The 25,877-nt window shown below is 30.5% G+C and overlaps 3 long non-coding RNA genes across 3 annotated transcripts; 2 read left to right on the top strand and 1 right to left on the bottom strand.

Moving 5' to 3' along the window:
* Positions 1-346: 346 nt before the first annotated feature.
* Positions 347-2,356, top strand: LOC108213895 (uncharacterized). Its single transcript, XR_010290514.1, has 2 exons — positions 347-1,329; positions 2,120-2,356. It is a non-coding gene; the product is annotated as an uncharacterized LOC108213895 (long non-coding RNA).
* Positions 2,357-9,384: 7,028 nt separating this feature from the next.
* LOC135151666 (uncharacterized) lies at positions 9,385-12,124 on the bottom strand. The gene is made up of 3 exons (XR_010290515.1): positions 11,611-12,124; positions 10,054-10,898; positions 9,385-9,738 (listed from the first exon to the last, which is right to left on the bottom strand). It is a non-coding gene; the product is annotated as an uncharacterized LOC135151666 (long non-coding RNA).
* Positions 12,125-15,074: 2,950 nt separating this feature from the next.
* Positions 15,075-19,084, top strand: LOC108213919 (uncharacterized). The gene is made up of 4 exons (XR_010290513.1): positions 15,075-15,207; positions 15,327-15,357; positions 15,508-16,138; positions 18,661-19,084. It is a non-coding gene; the product is annotated as an uncharacterized LOC108213919 (long non-coding RNA).
* The last annotated feature ends 6,793 nt before the right edge of the window (positions 19,085-25,877 follow it).

Raw genomic sequence — 25,877 nt, 5'->3', positions numbered from 1 at the left:
ATTAATTTTTGATTGATCTAATTCATCACACAAAATTCAAACAAAATATACATTTAAAACATGCATTTGATTTGGAATAGAGGATATATATTCCACATATTCTACCAACCGGAGATTAATATCAAATCTAAGATGCTAGAAACTTGTAAGAAACTGTTTGTTACGGTTCATATAAAAAATATTCCATCAAGGCGACTAATGTTGATCAAAGTAGTAAAAAGCAAAAACTTTCAAGGGGAATTTCCTTTCAATTGTAGAATGTCAACTATCTTAGAGTACTCTAGAAACTTAAAACCAAATTTGTTGTAATGACATCGATCTAAAAAGTCGTTGGTATAATATATACTATATAGTTGTATACGCTCACAGGGAAAAACCTTGTAGTTTCTTCCAGCAAATCCCCACCAAACACGGACATCCCATGGAGTCGTCAAATATATCTCATTCTTTTGTGTGTGTATAATCCAGATGCCACGGAGCTAGTATATAAACGCACGTACAGCACGTGTGCACACACAAACAACTCTGGTACTCCATAATCTCTTTTTATTCGCTCTTAAAATTTTAGGTCTTTATTCATTTTCTTTTCTTTAATTTTAGGTCTCAAGTACTTGTGGTCTGATCAGCACCTGGTGTCAGTTCAACCTACTATATATCTGGCCTTGTGGTTTGTGGACTAAGTGAGATATTTTGATCGGTCACTCTGATATAAAACCCGTATACTAAATGGCGGGGAGTGTAAACCGCTCAGTAAAATTCCGGTTTATTAACGCTACCAGAAACACTGAATCACATCAGCTCTATCTCACACCTGGAGCAAATACCGGAAACCTAGAATGCAACATCTGTAAGTATCCAATCCACGGCCGATGGTACAGAGACGGTCATAACTACAACATCTGCAGATACTGTGTCGACACATTTGTACAACCAATTTCAAACAACAAGCTCGACGTGACTCGAGAATTTATGAACCGAGTCTACGGAGATTTTGTGGCACGAAACGAATACAATCTAATGACAAGCAAGCTTTGCAGCGACTTGAGATGCCTGGGCGTGACATGCAGTATGTGCAGACATCCCAACAGGCGGCCCAAGTGGGCGTACGTTAATACCTACAACGGTCACGTTTACGCGTGTCATATCGGATGCGTGGTAGCCAGAGTCGGAGCGAATCAGCGCGATGATAATTTCGTTTTTGATACTAATCCAACTTGGCGTCTCGTGGGGAGAGTAAGCTTGTCGGTGTTGAGAAATCTGGCGACAAATTTGGTGCCACCGCCGTTTAACTCGGCAGTTAGTATTTTTCTTAAGTTGCTGGCTTACCAGGTACTCCAATTAGACTAACTAATATTCTTGTTATTCATATTTACACACTAAGATTTAAAATATGGACTAATCATTAGTCAGGGAAATTTTGAAACTTAGTAAGTCGCAAAGATTTCGAACTTTCAGTCTGACTCGATCCGACCAACCAAAGTATTGAGGATGGTTACTAATTAATTTGTTTGGTTTAGCTTAATTAAACTGATCAATGTATAGACGATAGTGATAGATGGAAAACTAGATATTATAGTAAAAAAAACGCGTATTGACCAAACATATACTATTTAACAGACCTTATAAAAAGAAATACAGAGTAAAGACTAACTAAGAGTTGTGCCCACGGATACTTAAAATAAAATCTTATAATCATTAAGTTTCTGTTTCGAAATACTAAATTTTAAACAGATTTTCATGATATAAATCTAAATATATGTTTCGTTTCTGCATTGTTGTGTATGTTCAAATATAGTTCTGGAATATAATACATAAACACGATATTTTTTGCATCCTAATTAATTAATATTAAAAATAAGACTAAGAGAAGGGTGATGAACTATCACCCGACCAATAGTAATTAATTGTCCAAATATTTCCCCGGGGAGAATTTCATAATATACCTAATGCTATATGTATGATATATGTGACACTACAATCATTAATCTAATCTCATATTTGATCACACCAACTTATATATATATTTAGAATGAATATTTCTTATAATTATTCTACACACTTTGATTCAACTGTCGGCGAGATTCATAAAATTTATTGGTGTTAAACCTATTACTTTCAGGCTCACAGCAGAAGACACACTTGATTGTGCACGGCTCACACTGAGGAACTTAATTAATATGGCTATCCAATTTTTTATGATGGGGGTGCAGGCAGTGCTAATGTGTTATGTTAGATGCATGAGTTTCCATATATTTTCTTTTTCCTCTGGGGTTTCTAGCCCTTCTTTACCCAGATGTATATATATTTTGAAGGCAAAAATATTTACAAATACTTTGCAAACCATTATCAGAATAAATCGGAAGAGCTGAGATTTTATTCACTTATTAACAATTAAATTCATAAGAAATGAAATTAAAAAATGTCAAGAAATTTGTGGTAAAATAATATTTGAAAAAAATTGAATGAATAACGGAGTTTGAGGGAATTCCTTCATAATTTTAACTCAAATATCGAACTGAAATGGAAGAAAAAAATGAAATATAATAGCTTTTCAAATCTCTCCCGACTAAGGCTACCAATTTGATTATATATACAGAGGAGTAGAATCCATTTTTCCAACTTGTAAAAGTACACATATTTTCCTAAATGTCAATGACCTTCAGTTCTATTAAACATTATTTAAGTTTTTATCATTAATTTAGTTTAATTTAATTTAATATGCGTGCATGTTCGATCTGTCAAAAGTTCTATAAGACTATACAACCTTTTAATCATGGTATAATTCAAGCGAAACTACTCAAACCTAATTTTGGGAGACTCACAAGGATGATATCAATCTGCGTTTTCACTTCATATCACCACGAAAGATCTCGATTTCATTCAGAATTTACATCATCTTGAGAACATTGTCCCTTCAAAACAAAATTTGATGTACACATAAACACTTTATTGTGCAGGGAGGGGTTATGTAACACACTGTACTAAGATTCAATCTTTTTTTTAATGGATCTGCCGCGGAAAGACGAACTTCCGATATATCCGTGGGAAGGAAGACTCCCGTTCCGTGAATATTTATAGTGGATCCTTAAAAAAAATTTGAATTTGAGTCTTTAAAATAGAGATCTAACGATCCTGTACAGAGTGTATTAGATAACTTCTCTCACGGTTGCCCGGAACAGGACCCCCTAATTCAAAAGGGGATAGCTGGGTTTCCATCCACAGTTCTCAAAAATAGCCTATTTTATTTATTTTTGTAAATGATTTAAGAGCTTCTCATGGCCAGCTCTTAAATCTTATAGTTTTCTCCTGTTTTGTCGAGATTTGAGTTTCAAAAAAAATTATAAAGTTAGCTGAAAAAACTGATAAGACTATACTTACAGAGAGAAAATAATATTGATCAACTAAGAATAAGTTTAACCCTTTAAAAAAAGAAGAAAAAGAAGTTTAATCCTGATAGCATAGAAACTTCAGGTAATAAATTGAGATAATATGCGCAACTTGCCGATAGAGTCAACAGCATCTTCCCAGTATTTTACGGTGTTTGTGTATTATCTAGGGTTGGTGGTACTGGCAATTGACAATTGTCACCTGGAAGGTAGCGAAGAATATTTGGTTTGTATACATCATTTACATGCATCATCATACATGTAATACTGGAAATAGTTGTGAAATTTAATATTCAAGCTAATGTAATTTATATAATCTGCTACTCCCTCCGTCCCAGTGAGTTATATACACTGGGATTGGACACGGAGACCAAGAAAAAGTGTAAGAAATGAGTAAAGTTAAATGGAAAGTGGGTAAAGTGGTGGGACCCATATATATTTTAATAATAGATTTGAGATAGTGGAGAAAGTTAGTGGGTGTAATAGTATTTTTATTATTATAAAATGGAGATAGTGGGAGAATGTAGTGGGTGTAGTAGTGTTTTATATTATGAAAAGTTGCTATTTTGGGAATGTATAGAAATGATGGGACATCCCAAAGAGGAAACTGTATAGAATTGATCGGGACGGAGGGAGTAGTAGTTACTTGCAGCTGTGTCAATGCTAAGTATACGTGTAAGAATAATGTACCGCGCGCGCGTCTTCTACCTTCTCATCTCGACGTACAATATTGCAACGAAAATACTGTTTAATTTGTTGGCCAAGTCCTTCCATTTTTTGTTTTCAACGCCGATATTTTAATCTCTTTGTCATGTCGACAAATGTCATTTTAGTAGAAAATGTAGGGATTTACGCGCTCTCCACTCTATCGATGATTATTTAAGTTTTAACTATTTTGACGTATAACAGAATCAGGAAGAGGGGGAGAGGTCACATATCTATACTATACTATAATAAATCAATAGGGATAATTGTTCAAAGTTTTAATTATATTTTTTAGTTTGTACTACAAGTCTACAAATATGGAGTATATTAGTATTATATTGTTAAACAGTTTCAAATACTAAAAGCACTCATAACAATATATCATATAATATTTCATTAAAAAATTATAATGATGTTATAAATAAAATTATAAATATGCAATTTTGAATATCTTTTTTTAGCAAGAACTTTCATATAACTATTTTTAATTTTATCGTGTTCTATTTCAATATAAACACGAACAATTACATAACTCTTTCTAACTCTAATCGTTGTCAAAAAAACCAAGATTACAAAATTACGTTTGAAATTCGATTGATTACATTACTAAATCTTTCAAAGGCATTAGTGTATTACACGATCGGCTATGTTTGAAAAAGATTTGAATTTTCTGATTTTTTTTATTTTTAAATCTACATGTACTAAATTCAAATTAAATGTACTAATATATATAGTCAGTTGAATAATATAATTTAATTAAAATTTAATCCACTAATACTAAAATACTAATAAAATGATGTTAAAATTTAAATTATAAATAATAAATTACGAGTTATATTCCCGCCCGTGCTTCGCACGGGTTAAAGGCTAGTATAACTAATTTGAAAACGGTGAGTTTTTCACACGATTTATTTGTTAATCTCACAACATATTAGTTACATATTAAAAAAAAACATTAAAACAACTATTTTATAGTCTTGAGCAGAATATATTAATCATATGTAATGTACTCACAATGCGGTAAGTTTATAAATGTATAATTAGTGGGTGACAAAAAAAATCTATTTTCTTGTTTCTTTTTTATTGAAATTTGATTCATTGCACAACCATTTTGGACGAATATATATAGTTCTACAATAGTTGAAATATTATAATTAATATTTAATTATTTGTTTAGAAAAAATTGATGAAATTTTATCTTTTAATGTATTCAGGTGTTCTCCATTCCTATGTATAAAGTGGCTCTATAGGAAGTGACCCATATTTTGAGACATTATATTCTAAATATTATATATTTATTAATTAACAAAAATATATATTATTCATTCTCAAAAAAAGACAAAAATATATATTATTCATTCTTAAAAAAAGGCAAAAATATATATTATTATAATATTTATCATTTAGCGCACACAACTAAAATAACAGGTTATAAAAATTAATAAAAAATAATGAACTAAGTCCAAAACTCTTATAATCATGATCCCAAGGAATAATCGACCACATAACTATATAATATTTACCACCAAATTATTAATACCTTAATAATAATATTATATTTTTAAGGAATTGTAGTTCATTTTCTCTAAAGGAAAGAGAATCATTATATAAGAAATTGTAGTATAATTAGTTTTTCAAATTATATTTTTATTAATGATAATATATTTTAAAAATATAATAATATCATGAAATGAGATAAAATAATAACTGAAATATATTTTTATTAATCTAAGATTTATCGTATAACAATGTTCTGTTGTATTTTTCACGCGGCGGGGTTTAGATGACTCAAAACTGCTTCATAGACTTTGGTTGCAATAAAATACTTTTGATTAACTAGATTGATAAGTAAACATTATCTATTTCATAAATAACAACAATTTGCACCTATCACTAGGGAGCTTAATTGTACTCATAGAAGTAGTGTACTGTGTACGTAACACTGTACGGGTCAATGTCTATTTAATTTGGCGATGTGAAAGCTTGAATGGATACTTCGTATTGTTTTCTCTCTCAACGAACAATAAATTAAAACTCCAGATAAGTAAATACCGTGGAGACTAGAGACCATTGTTGTGGTATAAAAAAATCAATAAATTGATAACCTGTTTGTTCAACATTAACGAATATATACGAGTTCTTGGACTTCTTCTTTCCGCATATTTATATGACTTTATTTTAAATTTAAGCTAACTTTTCAATTATATATTACAAAACAAATCTATTTTCGATCGCAGAATATCAAATGAAAGTTATTTTAATCAAAAATACAAGCAATCAAAATTAGCCCTACAAAAATATTAATTAGAAGTCAATATATTGAATCGAAAATAAAGACGTTTGAATTTAGCCGGTTGAAAATAAATTAAATTTGGACTGACTGTTTTGGCTACTCGAATTTCTTCCCTCCAGTTTTTTCTTCCCATGATTTCGGTCGAGAATATTTATGTGGGAGATATTTGCCGCATAGAAATAGATGCTCACACCTTCTTTCCTTTCCGGTAACTGTTTCCTCAATTAATATCTTTCACCTCCTACCCCGATTAATATCTTTTTCTTTACTCCCAAAGTTTCTGAATTTCAAATGGAGTCTTCATAAAACATCAAATAAGTATTTTTTTTTGTAATTAATAATCTATATATATTTATTAATTATTGTGATAGTAGCATTTTGTTTCATATATATATTTATAAATTTTTAATGTTTCTATAGTTGTGATAAATTTGTACATAGTTGTAGCACATTTTTATTATTGTGTTTTTGTTGAAATGCATATAAATAAACTCGATGTATGTATTTACTGTAGGGGGCATCTAATCGTAATTGGACTAGTCTTAATCGATTTAATGAATCAAAATATTTAACTAACAAATATAAAAATGATGTTGATGATTCATTATTTTTGCCTTTCACAATCTTCATAAAACAAATGATGGGCTTATTAAGTGTCTGTGTGGAAATTATAAGAATAGTGCTTATAAGACTCCTATTAGTGTTAAACATGATTTTTATGTATGACATGAATATAAGAATATGTCATGGACGGCATATTAGGAGAAAATAAAACATATAACATGAATCTCTATTTGTGCTGCATCATAACAAATATTAATATATTACTTGCTAGTAAAATATATATGCATAAAAAATATATTAGAAATGAATCAGGTTTTATGACCTCATTCTCCAACACACAAATTCTAACACTAATATACATATTAACTCAGCGGAGAATAGTCCTTTCCCCACTTCTAGTGAAGCTGTGTCTCACCCACATCTAAGTTGTGAATGTTCAATAGATAAAATAATTCGAAAGATAAATAGCAATACACTTACTAAGGGTATCCAAATTAAAAGTAAATTAAGATTTATAAATTAATAATGTATAAAAATATTTCTTGATTTTCAGAAGTCGGGTTTTTAAATTCGGCCAAACACTTCTAAACTTGTCATATAAAAGTTCATAAAAATTTGGGTAGACGTCTCAAAACAAAGATAAGAGGACGTCATCTTTTTAACAAAGAAAATCGCCGATTTCTTACTCAGACACTCACTATATTATGTATATATACATTAGGAAAAAATGTTAATTGGAAAATATTAATGTATCTTTTATAATATAATAATATTTTTAACATTTATGATTAATTAATAACTTACTATATATTGTATTCTCTATTTTAAAAATCTAGTTTACTACTTAAAAATATTCTAGAAATTTATATTTTCCTAAATTTAATTATGTCAAAAATTTGTATATATAATATAAATACTTATTTCTAATTGTACTAAAAATAATAAGAATTTTTTTACATTAGGCCTATTTCTAAATGAATATAGATATTAAATAATGGTTTGACGGATTGTCGGTGGATGTGCTAAAAAGCCTTTCCATTTCAAAATATATTTTATCAGGTCTAATTCTATCTAAACATGTTTAAGTATTATTATCTAAAATCTATTTTGATATTTTATTTTTAAATCTATTTGAACATATATAAGTATTAAAAAATCTTGTATTACTTTAATAAATTTATTAAAGAAATCCTCAATATAAAATTTTGTGTATGATAATATCAAAAATTTGCAAAAACGGTATATTTTTTTCATACAAGCAATAAACGTTCCACTAATTAATGAATCCTTTCAATTTGAGTGGCCTGCTCTATAATAACTATCAAGCTTTTGCCAATACATAGATATCCTTTATTCTGTGTTGAAACTTCGTTAAATTATAAAAGTAGGTATGAAATCACATCGTTCGTCCTTGATAAAGTTTGTATTATTACCATAACCTGCAATATCTTATTTAAGAGATCTCCTTATTCAAACATATATAATTTTACTTTAAAATGGTTGATAATTAACTATACTATATATGAATTGAGTTGTTAGTCTCGTTTGCAAAGGTGCTCTTAAACAACTCAAGTTAGAAAAAATTGACTACAAGCACAACAACAAACAGGATCTTAGGATCTTAGAACGTCGTAAGTTCTTTATTATAATATTTTTAAAATTAGAAAAACTTCCAAAATTTTGAGTAAAAGATAAATTTAAACTTACGACGGAAATATATGTTGTAAGTTTAAGTTTTCTCCGAAATTTGCGGCAGACGTTCATAATAGACTTCGTTGGTAATTACTTTATGACGGAAAGTTCTGTCATAAATGTGAAACATACAACCGATTTATTGTGTCGTAAGGTTAGCTATTATTTTAGTGAAATTGTGGGTCCCACCATATAAAACTTACGACACTTGACCATATTTACCACGCAGGTGAAAAATTGTGTCATTTTTTCGAACTTACTATCACTACTAGAAAAACGGGTAAAATTGACCGCCATTTCCGGTCAATTTTAGTTAAATTTGACCGGGTTCGGTCAAATTTAGCTAATTTTGACCGGAATTGACGGTCAGTCATAGCTTAGTGGATTTTAGTCATTTTCGGTCAAAAATAGTTAATTTTGACCGGATAAAATTGACCGATTAGTTTTGACCGTTTAAAATTGACCGCCAATTTCGACCGTTTGCGGTCAATTTTGACTAGTGTTTTCGAACTTCGAATTTTCACGAAAATTCAAATTTCCCGCCTATTTTTAAATTAATTTAACCAACTCGGTCAAATTTATTTTTTTGACCACTTATATCTGGTCATATTTATAAATTTGACCACTTATTTCAGTTGGTCAATTTTATATTTTTGACTAGAAAGTTGTAGTCAAATTTATAAATTTGACTGATGTTGGGTGGTCAAATTTATAAATTTGACCGAAAACAGCCAAATTTATCAATAATATTACCCAAAAAAAACGCCATGACCTAGCTTATATACTACTATCCCACCTGTAACCAAATCAAAATAACCCAATCCAATCACAACAACCCAAACTAACTATACTGAACTTTGCAATTTAATGTAAACTCAAATTCGAAAGACACTGTAAACAAACTTCATCATACACCATTCACAACTGGTACCATTCATAACTGATAGGATAAGTTTTACGCTGCAAAATCAATTACTACAGCAGTTAGAAACCTTGCATCAATTACAAGGGAAATTGATCTGCTTCTTCATCTACGTCTTCATCATCATGATTTCCTGAGAAGTCGCGATCCATTGGAGCTTTTTCAATACTAGCACCCTGCAATTGAATAAATTATGGAAAAATAAGAATGCAGAAAAGAAAATAATAGATTTGCAGGTGTGCAGCATGTAGACAGCACGTAGACAGCACGTAGAAGAATCCAATAAGCAATACTTAACCTCAAATTTTTGTGGTACCAGACAAATGGATATAGATACGTAAATGCTAATTCTGTGCAAATTTCTTCAAACAGCAAAGACCACTAGAGTAGTATTCTAAAAAATCAGGATTTGGCATTCAAATCACTCAAATATAAATCATAGAGGGCTACATAAAATAGAACTTCTTACTCGTAAATATTATGTCTCTCACCTAATGCAGGTCTGGACATGGTCAGACTTCATAACTCTCGAGTTCTTCACTTAAGCCTTGACAGGTATGTTTAGACAACCTGTCACTAAATTGAACACTTAATTGAGAATAATGCAAAACAGTAACAGGATATCATGCATACCATAAATATAATGTAATTTAGAAGGCAATACCTTGAAATTATAATATGAGATCCAATACATAATCGCTAACAACTTTTCCTTTTTATATCCAAATCCTTGCAAGTATCAGACATTCACATTTCTTTCTCAGTTTTTCTTTTATTGCTGGAAGAAGAGCCAAGTGTCAGGCTCTCATCAAGCCAGTCCAGCAACTCTCCCTAGATAGGTTAGTTTGTTTCCCCTCTACAAAAATCCTATCAAACAGATTCACTATAGAACTCGGCAATGTCCAAAATTTTACCAATGTACTAATTTTATGATGGTTATGAATCAGTCGGATTGCACACGTTAAGAACTTTTAATGCTTTGTAATAATACTTCTGGGAATAACAAAACTTAATTACAAACAAGAAATAGCACTTACCTCCAAGACAATTCTTGTCCAGGAAGATAAACCACCATTATGCTTGTTGATAAGACTTAACGAGTCATCAAGTAGCCCAATTGCCGCAAATGACAGAGTTGCGACAGCCACAACAGATACTTCAATAGAAGAGAAACCAACTATGACTTCTGCAACGATCACGCCAATTGGTACAAATAACAGTCCACCCATTATAGGAGTTCCTCTCTTCAAGGCATGCCTATTTGGCCCTTCTTTGTTAATGATTGATTTCATCTTCATTCTATGAAGTAAAGGAACTCCAGTATATCCTCACAGACCTACCATTTTATAATGTGACCATTATGACTCAAGTTAGAAGGGAAATAAAATATCCAAACCAGCTTGCAAATTAAGTGCCTGCAATGTTTAATTTTAATAGATTAACAATAATTTATATTAATTTCAAATAGCCACAGACAGAGCTTTTGTCGTGGTTCACTTTCGCATTAAGTTCTTTAATACATATAGATGTAACCTTGACTAATCCCTAAGGAAGCATACCGATCGTACTAAGTGGTCAGCCAACGTTCTGGATTCCTATCTAATGTATAAATATGAGTGTATTAATATAATCGGAAACATTTCTTAAAATTGCGTCAGAAATGAAGCTCTTGTTTAGATGAAAATTTTGCTTTTTCAAATTAAAATTCCAAAAGCAGGAAGGTGAAAAAACATACATAACTCGCAAATTCTTCACTTAAGCCTTGAAAGGTATGTCTAGACAACATCAAGCATACCATGACCATCTAATCTGAGCATATGGAACTCAACTTAGGCAAGTGTGAGCAGCGACATCAAAAATTAATACCACCATCATATGTAACGCAAAATGCAAGAAAAATTATTAATGTATATATATGCAATACTAGTGCTGCAACATCAATGAAAAGGCCCAGACTAATATACCTAAATCCAATATTCTGAAATAATAAAGAAATTATGCCTAGACTAATATACTCAAACAATAAGAAACTAAGTTGAGCTGCTCACCTGGAGCCTGGTGCCAAGGGTCTCATTTTGCATTCTTCTTCGTGGTCCACACTCACCTGCTCAAGAAATGCGCTCGAATCGCTTGCAGACCTTCGGTGGGACCTACGCTTTGGGTAGGAGGAGAAGTTGAGGTAGTCATCAACCTATGAGATGCCCTATATGTTGAGATGCCCTGATTAAGAAGTGAAGAACAGAGAAGTTGAACTGAGAATCAAAATCTCAATCGAGAAGTGATGTTGAGAAGTGCCCTAAATCTCTAAATTGAGAACATCAAAACCCTAATTGCTGATGCCATATGTTGTGATGGAGTTGTGATGTTGACAACCGAGCAAAATCCCAAATCGAGCATACCAAACCCTAATTTGAGATATTATGTTGTGAGGTGAGATGTGGAAATGGAGGTCGCCATAGTGAGGTGAGAGAGATGTTTGTCTGAGATATCATATTGTGAGGTCGGAAGTGTGAGGTTAGATGTGGAAATGGGGGTCGCTACTGCGAGGAGAGGTGAGGGATCGCGAGTTTATCTGGAATGTCTGTAGATAGGAAATTTCAATTTGGGGAGTTCTATCCTCTTAACATTGGCCTGTCTAATCTAATCCCGCTGTCTTTAAGAATATTAATTTATTTATTTAGTTTTAGTTTTTCTAATTTAAATTATAAATAATATACGTGTGAGAAATATTTACTTCTAACTAAATTAAATACTACTTTAATTATGTGACAAAAAAATATTACTTTAATTTGTCAATTATTATATTATCATTTTTGTTAAGTTTTTATGTGAGCAAAATATAATAATATATATAGACAATAACATCAAAATAAAAACATAAATGAAAACCAAGAGAAACTATACCTAAATGACCTAAAAGTAGGTATTATAAAAATTAAATTATGATTTTAATTTTAAAAATATCAAAAATAAAAATTACTTTTTTTAATTTCAGATATATTGGAAGAAAGTTTCAAAACTACCTTTTGCAATATATTTAAAAACTACCTACTTTAATAAATATTAAATCAGAATTTGAAACTTCTTTTCGATTATTTTGTTATCAAAAATGGCTTACTTCTCTTCCAAGAAGTTGACCATATTTTTGTTAAAAATGTATATCAAAAACAGAAAATATTTTTGATAAGTCGGTCTTTTCTCAAATTAACCCTTGTAAATGAGTTATACTATGCTAGATACTTTGAATATCGACATAGATTATTGACTTATGAGAGTAAGAGTTTGTCGGATGTGAGAGTCGACAAATCCAAACAAGGGAGAAGAATATAGTCTTGAAATGATATTGATGGATGAAAATGGCAATGCCGAAACTTTTAGTGATATTTGTTTGTTGGTTATTCTTTTATAATATTTGTTTTGTCCGCACATGTTTGTTGTTTTTAATTTTTATATGATTTACTTTGTATAAAGAAAAATATAGACTTCCACAATATCTGTTTGTTTGCTATTATCTCATGGATTTAAGTTAATGTTCGTCTACAAAATATATACAAAATTCAATATAAATGCAAATAAAATAAAATCACAAAATTCTAATCAACTCATACCTAAAATTTATACTAATACACAAATCTATACTAACTTCATCATACATGAGTAACATCAAACATTTATACCAATTTCACAAACAATACTCTACACTAATTTAACAAATTTAGGAAACAAAATTTAACCAATATAATTATCATAATTAGGTATTGAATTTATATTTTCAAAGAAAAAAAAATAGAATAAAACTAGAATGTGATACTTACTTGATGATCTCAACGATTTGATGAGAAAAATAGAAAAGAAATGGTGAAAAAGGGTAAATAGACGAGAAAAAAAAAGGGAAATGAGAAAAGGGAAACAAATATGGGAACGGTAAAATTGACCGAACCCGGTCAAATTTATATTTTTGACCGACTCCAGTCAAATATATATTTAACTTTTTTTGAAATTTTGTGCGGGAAAATTCCCGCCTAGAAAATAATTTTGACCGCACACAAATTTGACCGCGATCGGTCAAATTTAATGACGTCATCGAAACATGCTTTGGCGGGAAATTTCCCTCCTTTTTTTGCGGGGCCCGCCATTTAAAATTGACCGGATAAATTTGACCAAAAACTAATTTTGACCGTTTTCGGTCAAAATTGTGAGCAGTCAAAATTAATCGGTCAATTTTAACCTTGACTTGGTGACATGCGAGTTTGACCTTAAATGTGACTGCGTTCGGTCAAAAATAAGGCGGTCAAAAATAACCGGTCAAAAATACCCGGTTTTTCTTGTAGTGTATATTTTGATCATAATATAATATATAAATCATAAATTGTGATTTTTTTCCAAACCTAATACTTGAACTTACTATTTTATTAGTATCATTTTTAAAGTAACATTTACAAAAGGTATGATAATAATTGCTTAAAATAGATAGCAAGACACTATATTGTGATTATTAAATTTTATATATAATTAACCGTATATTATTGTATAATTCTTAATATATCTGTAACACGTCTCTTTTGGCCACACCATCTGTCATGGTGAATATACAATTTCTCAAGAAAGTCTTACAATCTCATTTTGGAAGATTTTTCAGTTTTGTTCAACACTAGAAAGATTAAACGAAAATGACCTATCCACCGTCATCCAAAATACTTAAAAATTTGCATTATTTCAATTTTTAATCAAGCAGCTAAAGCCTAAAGTATGTACAGATATACATTTTTAGTAAAAGTATATGACAAGCAAAGAATTTTTGTTGAAAGTGAGAAAGATAAGACGCACTTCTCGGAAATATACACCCAGATGTTCGGAAACATTCCAAGTGGATAAAAATGAAATTATTACAAAAAATATCGTACAGAGAAGAAAGAGTGTGAGAGAGGTCAGGTGAATCTGCAAAAATTTAAATAATTAAAACTATCAGGAGTACCACAATTTCATCTAAATTAATCTATGCAGACATAGATACATGGAACTTTCCATTCTAGCTTGTATAATTTATACAGTTAAAAACCTACGAAAAGTTCCTAAAACGTTTTGACATGAGCAAGGAGGTTTCGCTTGAAAACTGCAGAGGCAATTAGTTATTTAGTTGTATATCTATTCTTGATTTCTATTATCAATTCAAAATTAATTTGTCCATGCATTCATTCATTTTTAAATATTTAAGCATTATAAGAATCCTGATAATATTTAAGTTATAAAGAATTTTTAAATTTGATTTAAAATATAAAAACTAGGGTTATTTTCCTGTTACCATCAAATTTAGTCTGATACGCGTACTTTGAATTCTTTGTTATTCAAAATACAAACTTTTCCACACTGAGGATGAACAAAAGTATACACAACAGTTATTTAATTTGATTAGTATAGTAAATTGCACAATGTCAACCGTCTAGGATACTAGAAACCTGGTACCAAACATATCGTTGTACTAAACGTATCGCTATACTAAATTTTTTTGGTATACAGTGTTAAGTAAAAACCTAGTAGTTTCATTTACAAAAACAACACCAAACGCGGCCATAAACTCTATATATAGATCCCTTTATTCTTTGCTGTTTGTATATCGATCCAGATCTGGCTGGTCTAGGTTTGTGGTATGTGTTTCTCTTCACAGTCAAGTTAGTTCATCTAGTCGATGAATATCATCTCCAAACGTACTTTACAGATAATAATCTCTCTTTACAATTATTAATTCTTTTTCCCTTTTTTGCAGATAATAATTTAGCCGGTGTCATCCGTAGCTGGTAAGCTTTGAAGCAGTCCTGTGTTTGATTTGTGATATTATAGTCCCAGAGTCTCTCTTTAACTGACTTGGTTTTTAACTAGTTGGGCACGCTACTTTGAATTTATAACACATCTTGACTTGTTTAATCAAATCCAATTAATGCATGCAGGGGTCCAGACTGAATCGGGTCGGGTCTAATATCGCCAGCCCTGTTACATTCCATGGCGTTGCAGTTTGTTAATGCTTATGGACGCAGAGACTCACTTAATCTCCATCTCCAAGCTGGTGCAGGGAACTCAAACTGCGACATATGCGAGTACGCAATCCACGGCCAGTGCTACAGAACAGCGGGTCACGAGTATAAAATTTGCCGCACATGTTTTGATATATTTGTACAACCCATCTCAGACTCAAATAACCCGCTCGACTCGGCTCCACAATCCGTGAAGCAGCTGGTCTCTTCCAATGTGCACATGAATGTGTACAATGGGATGAGTCACAGCCTTTACTGCGACTTGAGAGGCATGGGGCTGACATGCAATATGTGCGGACGTGCCGGGAATAGGGCTCGCTGGGCATACGTTAATACCTACAACAGAAGTGTTTATGCATGTCATATTACGTGCGTGGTGCAGAAAATGGGAGCGAATCAGAGAGATGATTATTTTAATTACGAGACGAATCCGTTTTGGAAAGCTGTGGGGAGACTTAGCTTAAAAGCACTTCAGGAACTAGCGAATCTGGCGCCCTTTCCGTTTAACTCCGGAATCAGTATTATGCTCATGTTGACGGCTTACAAGGTATTATACATTTATACTACTACTACCTGATGAAACATATATACAGGCACGCAAGCGTTACCAAAATGGAAAGAAACAGAAATTAAAAATATATAGAATTTGTTAGACAATTATTCGGTACACTAAACACAACCTAAATTATTTGGTCAGTTTGAATGAGAATTAACCTTACTCCTCTCCGATCCTCTATGAAAATTTGTAGTAGTGATTAGATATTTTTGAGTATTTTTTTTAAGATTTAATTGTATCTCGAACTCTTTAATAAACTATAAATCAAATTATAAGTTTTTTATGGAAAACTAATAAATGATCAATTGTAATTATTTCTTGAACTCTTTTTATACATAAAAATCAGATTATGATTTATTTTTGGAAAAAATAAAAAAAAAAACTGAGTTATAGAACAATTTTGTACACACTATAAAATACTAATATAACAAATTAGTGATTATTAATTTTGTAGGGAGCTAGAGTCAAGAGATGATTAATTAAAAGTTCGATTTTTCTAAGTTATGCTCGGAACACATAATAACAATCACTTAATTTTTTTTAATAATAAATCTTTTATGCATAAAAATTTCCTTCAAATCTGAATATAATTTAGTTATTATTTTATGTCAGGGAAGAAAAACCCTCTCAAATTTTTAAATTTTCTATCTGACTGGATCCAACTAAAATATTTAACTAAAATTTTATATTTTCCACTTAAAACGGGAGGCGTGTTTAGTTAATTATTTCATTCTTTAATTAATGCAAGCTAATTAAAATAGGGAAATCTACAAAACTACCTACCTTTTCTTTAATTATTTACAAAAATACTACCTTCCAGAATTCTTTTTAAAAATACCTTTTCATAAAATCTTTTTTTCAAAAATACTGTTTGCAACTTTTGCAACCTCATCTGCAACTCCAGGCGGCGCCAGCCGTGTTGCAACCTCTTTTGCAACTTCATATGCAACTAAATTCCTGATTTCAAGTTCCAGTTTTCAAATGTCGTTTTCGACCTCATTTTCGGAATCGATATATATATATATCGATTCCGAAAATGAGGTCGAAAACGACATTTGAAAATTGGAACTTGAAATCAGGATTTGTAATTGCATATATGGTTGCATATGGTTGTATTCAGTTGCATATGGTTGCATTCAGTTGATTCTATTGTAATCTAATGGCCCCGCCAGGGGCACACCATACATCTGTTGTTACTTACAGTTTTCAGTTGCATTTAGTTGCAACTGAGGTTGCAAATGAAGTTGCAACTGCAGTTGCAAAAGTTGCAACTGCAGTTGCAACTTCATTTGCAACCTCATTTGCAACTTTTGCAACCTCATTTGCAACTTTTGCAACTTACAGTTTTCAGTTGAACTAGTTGCAATTGCAGTTGCAACTGTTGCAACTTTCCATTTTTATTTGCAACTTTTGCAACCTCATTTGCAACTTTTGCAACCTCATTTCTATTTTTATTTGCAACTTTTGCAACCTCATTTGCAACTTTTACGGCTGCGCCGCCCAAGGTTGCAAATGAGGTTGCAAAGGTTGCAAATCGTATTTTTGAAAAAAAAATTTTATGAAAAGGTATTTTTAAAAACAATGAAAAAGATGGTAGTATTTTTAAAAAAATAATTTTACAGATGGGTATTTTTAAAAAGATCCCATTAAAATATCCCTTTTAATATACAGTTCACCCGGAAATTTCCCGTCTATTATAAATATGCATATTAAGAATTATTTATAGGCCAGCTTCTAGAGAGAACCTATGAGAATCTTATTAAAATCGTTATATCTACTATTAATCAGGGTTCAGCACAAGAACTGCATATGAAAAAAATATCTTATATATATATATATATATATATATATATATATATATATATATATATATATATATATATTATGAAATTACTTTTCAACTCACACAACGATGAAAAAACCATGTATTTAGATTTAGATTCTCAAAATCTATGAAAAATATAAGGTTTTCCCGCAAAACTTAGTGGTTCTATGGTTATATTTTAAGTATTGATTCTTGGGGGACGACCCATTATTTATATTCTTCCAAAATAATGTATGTTCATATATTTTTGTATACAAGCATAGTTCACTATGTTAACTTTCTCATTTCAAATATGTTTGGATTAACTTATATAGTATATATCGTCTATACTAACCGGTACATCTTGAAATTCTGCTTCTAATAACATCCCTTAAATCCTTTGATACATTATTAATATATGCTTCATGAACTACTTAGATAATATGTTTGGATTAACTTATATAGTATATATCGTCTATACTAACCGGTACATCTTGAAATTCTGCTTCTAATAACATCCCTTAAATCTTTTGATACATTATTAATGCTTCATGGACTACTTAGATGACAATTAGTAACTTTATGTTAGATGTTCTGCATGCATGAGTAAAATGAATAACTATATGTCCATCACGATTTTGTCAATATCAACTATTTTATGCAAGATTAATCATATAATAATGTTTAATATTAATCCTGTCAATTCCAGGTTCACACCAGGACTTGATTGTGCACTGCACTCATGGAGGAAGTTACAAGTTATGGCTGTATAAGAAATTTCTTCTATTTTGGGTTTTCATATAGGAAATTGATAAATAAGCTCCATATTTTACTATTTAAACTCCAATTCCCTATTTTATACCACATTTACTCATGCTTTCTACACATGTTTCATTCATATTATAGGTGATTATGCTATTTGAATAGAGGAAAAAATTGAAATGGAGCTTAAATAGTAAAATTTGGAGCTTATTTATCAATTCCCTTCATATATATTATATTTTTGTTATCGGTTTCTTCTGGGATTTCTAGCCTTCTTTGCCCAGATGTATTTTCCTTTTTGAAGGCAAAAAAAGTGAGATTAACATTTTTTATGTATGATTATTGTTTGATAAGATTTGAATTTTCTAGAAGTGATAGAGATACTATTTGACAGTGGTAAAGCTATATGAAAAGAAACCCGAACATTAAGTGCACTTAGGGGTCGTTTGGTTGAAGAGAGTATATGGGGTTGAAATGAGAAATCGGGTTAAGGTGGTATGTGGTTGATGTATTATTTTTAATATCATGTGTTTAGTTAAGTACTGGAATGAGCATATCTAATTTAAATATTTTAAGTGATTAATTATAATTAATTTAAAAATATTCTTGAAATAATTTTTTTATATATATTTGAGTCATCAACTTCATTTGGTACTAATAATTTGAATTTAATGACATAAATAAAAATAAAAATAAGACAAACAAAGTTGATTCTTCAAACCTATGTTTCATACCCACCTCCTCTTTTGGGTATGAAAATCTCATACCTTGTAGATTTGAGGTATGGGTTTGAAGGAAACGAAAATCTAACCAAACACCAGGTATGAGTTTGAAATAAACGAAACTCATACCTGATACTAGAAAGACGTGAACCAAACGATCCTTAGGGACATGACTGATGGCAGGTTTCATTTTATTTACTACAAAATGTCACCATACAAAATGGGCCGGGTTCAACAGTAAGGAGAAGGATAAGGAAAAAACACTTCTAGTACATACACTACAAGAAGAATTCGCGGGGCGCCAATCTTATGATGGAAATCAAGTATCTGTCGTCCCATAATTTTAAAAAAATTCCAAGTACCAGTTCAACAGATGTTGTTTTACGGGATCTTACGATGGAGCAAATGTTCAGTCATAACATTTTATGATGGAAAAAACATAATCCGTCGTAAATTTTATGAATTTTAAATTTTTTTAATTCCCCAACCATAATCAATGCCATCCATCATATTTAAATTGGCCGTTTCTGAATAATATATTTGAATGAACTGTCGACAGACTTTGTGATAATTTATCTTACCGGTTCAACAAATTTTTATCAAGACATCTATATTTATACTTGTAGCTTTACCTTCTCACTGTCACTACAACACATCCTGCTTTTTTTTGACAGTCATCTTTTGACGGATTGAGCTGGAACCAAAACACTTGACGGACACTTATCTTTTGACGGACAACTTTAGATGATTCAGGGACATCCGTCCAAAAATATATATTTGACAACCATACTTTGACAACCAGTTGACATTTCATCTAAAGTTAGGAAAAAATGATAGATTCTATAGCATCGTCAAAAGCTCCATAAGCTTAAAATTTTAAAATGTTCAATGTTATCAGATACTTTTGATATCAATACACTCACCAATAAAAACGGATATATTTTGTAAGTATCTTTAAACAGATTGTCCATCAAAAGGATCAGCAGACTTATTCCTACTGCATTTCAAGTTTCATCTTCTTTTTTCAAAATTATACCTTCATTCCATTTCTCCCCTTTTTCAAAGTTGATGAGCTCCAACCATAACATATCCTAAATTAACGTGAGTATTATTTTATAGTCCATAATTCATTTTGTTAGTGTGTAATTTATGTTTAATTAATTATATATGTATCTCTCTTTAGGTTTATATATGGGTACATTTATGAGAAAGTGTGAATCTCCAAGATATTTGTAATTTTTGTTAGGATTAGCATTATTTTTTGCATATTTATCATTTATGTAAAAGTAGATGATGATTTTTATCTTTATTTGGTGTAAATATATTTTTTATAAATTAAATAGTGATTCATACATAAATGTATATTATTCATGTCATATTATAGATGTCTAATGATCGTAATTATTTGAATAAGCGAAGAACTAATCCCGATGGATATAATTGGACCGGTGAATATTGTGAACTATCCAATTGAAAATCTACCACTTCAACCGTAAAAAAAAAAAAAACACTCCAATGTAGTATTCATTACGTACATTATCTGACAATTTATCAACCGAATTTTGGTTAATTCAATCATTCCTCTTGCCATAAAATACACACATTCATCACAAGCTCGCGAGGTTCACCGCCCAAGATTCCAAACACCATTAAATCAACATTCTTGGTGAAGAGTCAAGACAAAATCAACCTACCATTTTACCAGGTATTCTGTTAAATAAACTCGTTAATCTTAAAGAAATAGCGTAGTCATGAATTTGAAAGCGAAAACATGATTTTTTTGTACTCGAGGATTCAACAGAAAAACTAAGTATACTACTTGTCTTGGAGATCGATTTCACTTCAAAGCAAACAAGTATAAGACGAACAAGCCCTTGCTGAAAATACAGAATGATTCGAAATAGAAAGAAAAGCAATGTAAGAAGTAGGATCGACAGTTCTTTGATTGAAACATTCCAAGTTCTTATGAATCTTTCAATGTCTAGACTATAACTTCTCAAAGCAGTCACTAGGTAGTAGATGGTTCTTCAATCATATATATCTACGTAACTGAATACTGATCAATGGTTTGGATCTTTTACCTTTATTGCACACTTCTATCAGAACTTTAAAAAAAAAATCTGTAGTATTATTTACCCTATTGAATTCTTGCAATCAACTATCAAACTACTAAAACCTTGCGATTAACGGACTCACACAGGGAGTATCCTGCTACATCAGGTACATAGAATTTGATGTCGGGTCCTTCTCCTTGGCTCATCCTTCAATATTGTAATACAACGTAGGATATTCCTGCTCTGAGTGTGAGAAGAAATACTTTGGAATCAAAAGCTAATTAGCTAGGTAGGATATTCTGGGGTTTTTTTTTGGGACAGAAGGTAGGATATTCTGGTTGATTGCGAATTTGCAGCTTTTTTTCTTAAAAAGTTCGGTTTCTTTTTAACCGAACCAAAAATGAAAACCAAAGTATTTTGGTTCGGTTTGAAATACAAGTTCAGCTCGGTTTTCAAAGAAATGAAACTTTGATTTTCGGTTATTCGTTCGATTCGATTTTTGACCGACCCGACCATTTGATCAGCCCTATGTGAAGTAGAATTGGCTTTGAAAATAAAAGTTTATAGTAAAAATTGAAGTGAATAATTAAACTGAAACAAATTTTATTCTTAAACGTACATGTAACTTGAAAAACGGAGGGAGTAGCATTTGCATTGAACTGCAGAACATTTGGTCCCGTTTCAACTTTCATGTAGTCCACCATATTTTCACGAAAAGTCGTGTTTTTTAGGGTTTTCACATACGGTTTAGTTAAACCATAGACTCGTTCAACTCAAACATGCATCACCATATATATATAGACATTTGTTCAAATACAAACCAATCTCTTATCATACAAACCTAAAAACTAGTTTCCAAACTAAACAAATATCCACTCAAACTCTTAAAAACTAACAATATCACCCCCAGCTTTGCCATCAACTTTCAAAAACTTACACTTTCTACCCCTGCCATGTCAGCACTGGGTCCACCTCACCCTGCCACGTCAGCAGCGGGCCTGCTGCCACGTCGGCAGTGGGCCCCCAGAAAATAAAAAAAATAAATTGGAGTGCTCATAGCAAAAATGGGAGTGGAAATAGTGGTTTTTAGGTTTGTATGGTAGTGTGGTTTGTAGTGGAATAGCCCCCTATATATAGATATGTATGGGTTGCACTCTACACAGAACACTTTAAAAAAAGAACAACAAAGAACACTATCATAACACTTTATTTTTCAAAAAAAGTGATTTGTTAAATTATATTTCATAATTAAACACCAATTAAACATAATATATGAAATCTAACATCTAAACTCATCCAAATTGTTAATATGAAAAATTATAGAATCCTGAATAGAATCCATAATAGAATCCAGAATGGAATCATGTATATATATTTTGCACGATTAATATTACATAAAATCATGTAATTTTTAATCCATATTTATTGTTAAACATGTTAGATATTATTATTATTCATAATAAAAGATTAATTAACTTAAAATTAGAATTTAATTCAAGTTTTAAATGAGATTCTATATGCGATTCTAAAGTGTTCTTTTTTGTTATTTTTTTAAGAGTGTTCTTCTTTGAGCAATGTCCTATATATGTAATACAACTTCCAAACAAAAATCACTTGTTCCAATTTTTATGTCACCCAACTTATAAACTGAGTAGTAACTTGTAGATTTAAGAAAGGTTTAATATATTTAAACGTGCAAGACGGGGACTCCTGCAATATATTACTATGATTTTCTTCTCCTTAATTATTCACATTTTATATAATCGTCGACTAGGTTTAATAACGAAAATACTGTTTAATTTATTTTTAAGTATAGTGTTATTTTCTGAATATTAAAAAAACAGTAAGTATGTTTTTAAATTTTCTCTCAAATTTTCAACCAAGAGTAAACATTTTAAATGAGATATGTATAAAAAATGTTTCCATCATCAATATTCTTTTCCACTTTTGAAAAACTTATATTCATGGAAATTTAAGAAAATCAGTTATTTCGCCTTTTTTTCTTTCCTCCAGCATAAATGCTATTGGAACACAATGTTAGAAAAAAAAATTAAAGTTTTTCTTGTATGCACGACCAAGTCCATGTATATAAACCGCTTTCAATTCTACAATTTATTTTAATATAATTTTAAAATATTTTTAAGAATACTTGTAATTAATATAACTATATGAGCAATATTGAAGTTCCACATTTATAATCAAATCTTCTCACGTTTGTACAAGAACTCATAAGCATGGATGGACCTCCTGCATTCATATCAAATCCAATAAAAATAAACCAAACTTATTAAATTTAATATTTATTAAGAAAATTATTAAATTCATCAAATTAATTTAATGTTTATTATAGATTTATTCTTGAACACAAATTAAAAAGACCGTTTACATCGGAGCACTCACAATCCTTACCTAACATTTATAAATTGTAAATCTTCTAATACTATAATTTTGTACATTTCAATTTAAAACACTAAAAAATTAGGTTTAAAACATGTAGGGACGCAGATAACAAAGAAGGAAAAAAAAAAGCTCTTGTCTCCTTAATCCCGGGAAGCTTCTCCTCTTTTTTAAATAAAAAGTACTCCTAGGTCATAAGTTACTCAAAAATCACTTTTATTTTTTATTATTATATTTTTAATAACTCTATAAATCATTAATAAATCAAAATTATGACATTTTAAACTGTCAGCTTATTAGATATTTTGAGGAATATGGACAAAAGTTCACTCCAGCAAGTCTCTACTCATTCTCTAAATTTTAAGATCTATTTTTCATTCCTCATAAATAGGTAATCCTTAATTCAAAATGATTAAATATTCAACTCTCAATTTTTGCACATTATTTCCCACATATTTCTATTATTTTTTTGTTAAAAGAATATGAATTTAATACTACAATATTATTGTTGGAGTTTTGTCAATCAAGATAGAATCTCCATTTTTTAAAATTTGAATTGTTTATCATATATTTAAGGAACCTATTTAAGACACCGTTGGAAATGTTCAAAACCACATTAAGTCGTCGTTAGGCATGAACTTAGCCAAACTGTTAATTTACTAGATCAATTATAGTATAATTCATTTAAGCACAAAATATTAGTATAATGTTATTTTCTGAATATTAAAAAAACAATAAGTATGTTTTTAAATTTTCTCTCAAATTTACAACTAAGGGTAAAACATTTTAAACGAGATATGTATAAAAAATGTTTCCATCATCAAAATTCTTTTCCACTTTTGAAAAACTTATATTCATGGAAATTTAAGAAAATCAATTATTTCGCCTTTTTTTCTTTCTTCCAGCATAAATGTTATTGGAACACAATGTTAGAAAAAAATTGAAAATTGTGCTTGTATGCACGACCAAGTCCATGTATATAAACCGCTTTCAATTCTACAATTTAATTTAATATGATTTAAAATATTTTTAAAAATATTTGTAATATAACTATATAAGCAATGAAGTTCCACATTTATAATTAAATTTTCTAACGTTTGTACAAGAACTCGTAAGCATGGATGCTATATTAAAAAGACCGTTTACATGTAATCGGAGCACTCACAATCCTTACCTAACACTTATAAATTGTAAATCTTCTAATACCATAATTTTGTACATTTCAATTTAAAACACTAAAAAATTAGATATAAAACATGGTGGGACGCACCTACATGTTTTAATGAAGAAAAAAATTATTGAAAGCACCGACTAAAATTGTTTTTATCCAAAACTGATATATGGGAAATATCTTAGAGCATCTTCAAGGCTAAAGATGAGACTGTTAGCTAAAATATCAATAGTTAGAGCATGTCCAAGGGTAAAGACCGTTAGAGCATCTCCAACGCTATACAACTGTTAGGTGTTAGGTATAATATCTACGTGTCACTGTCTTATACCTAATGTGTAAATAAATGACTACTCCAACGCAGGCTCCTGTTAGATATAATTTTACCTACCGAAAAAAAGGTACGTCACATTTGTTGATCCTCCTGCCATCATCTAAAACAATCCACGTCACCTTCAACCTAAAAAACATCTTTGTTATTTTACACCAACTATGAGAAAGATTGTAGAAGGGGGGGGGTTGAATACAATCTTTTACAAATTTAAAAGATTCAAGAATAATACACTAAGAACACAATAAACAGGAAAACACCAAGTATTAAAAATACGGGTGGATTGAATGATCCACCCGTGAGATTTTATATAGAAGAATCTGTGGATTGTTTTACAATTCGCACAGCTGCTGGTTCATCACTCAAAACAAGTTCTAACTCTCAGAATTTTTCTCTCAAGTAATTTGAACAAGTTCAACTGATGCTACTAACTTGGTTATATACTCCAAGTTTTACAATGCTTTTAGCTAGATTACAAAATGCACTCTAATC

Source organism: Daucus carota, chromosome 3, assembly GCF_001625215.2.
Source record: "Daucus carota subsp. sativus chromosome 3, DH1 v3.0, whole genome shotgun sequence".
Classification (NCBI taxonomy): Eukaryota; Viridiplantae; Streptophyta; class Magnoliopsida; order Apiales; family Apiaceae; genus Daucus; species Daucus carota.
The sequence above is the reverse complement of the archived record's forward strand: the minus strand, read 5'-3'. Positions and strand labels throughout refer to the sequence as shown.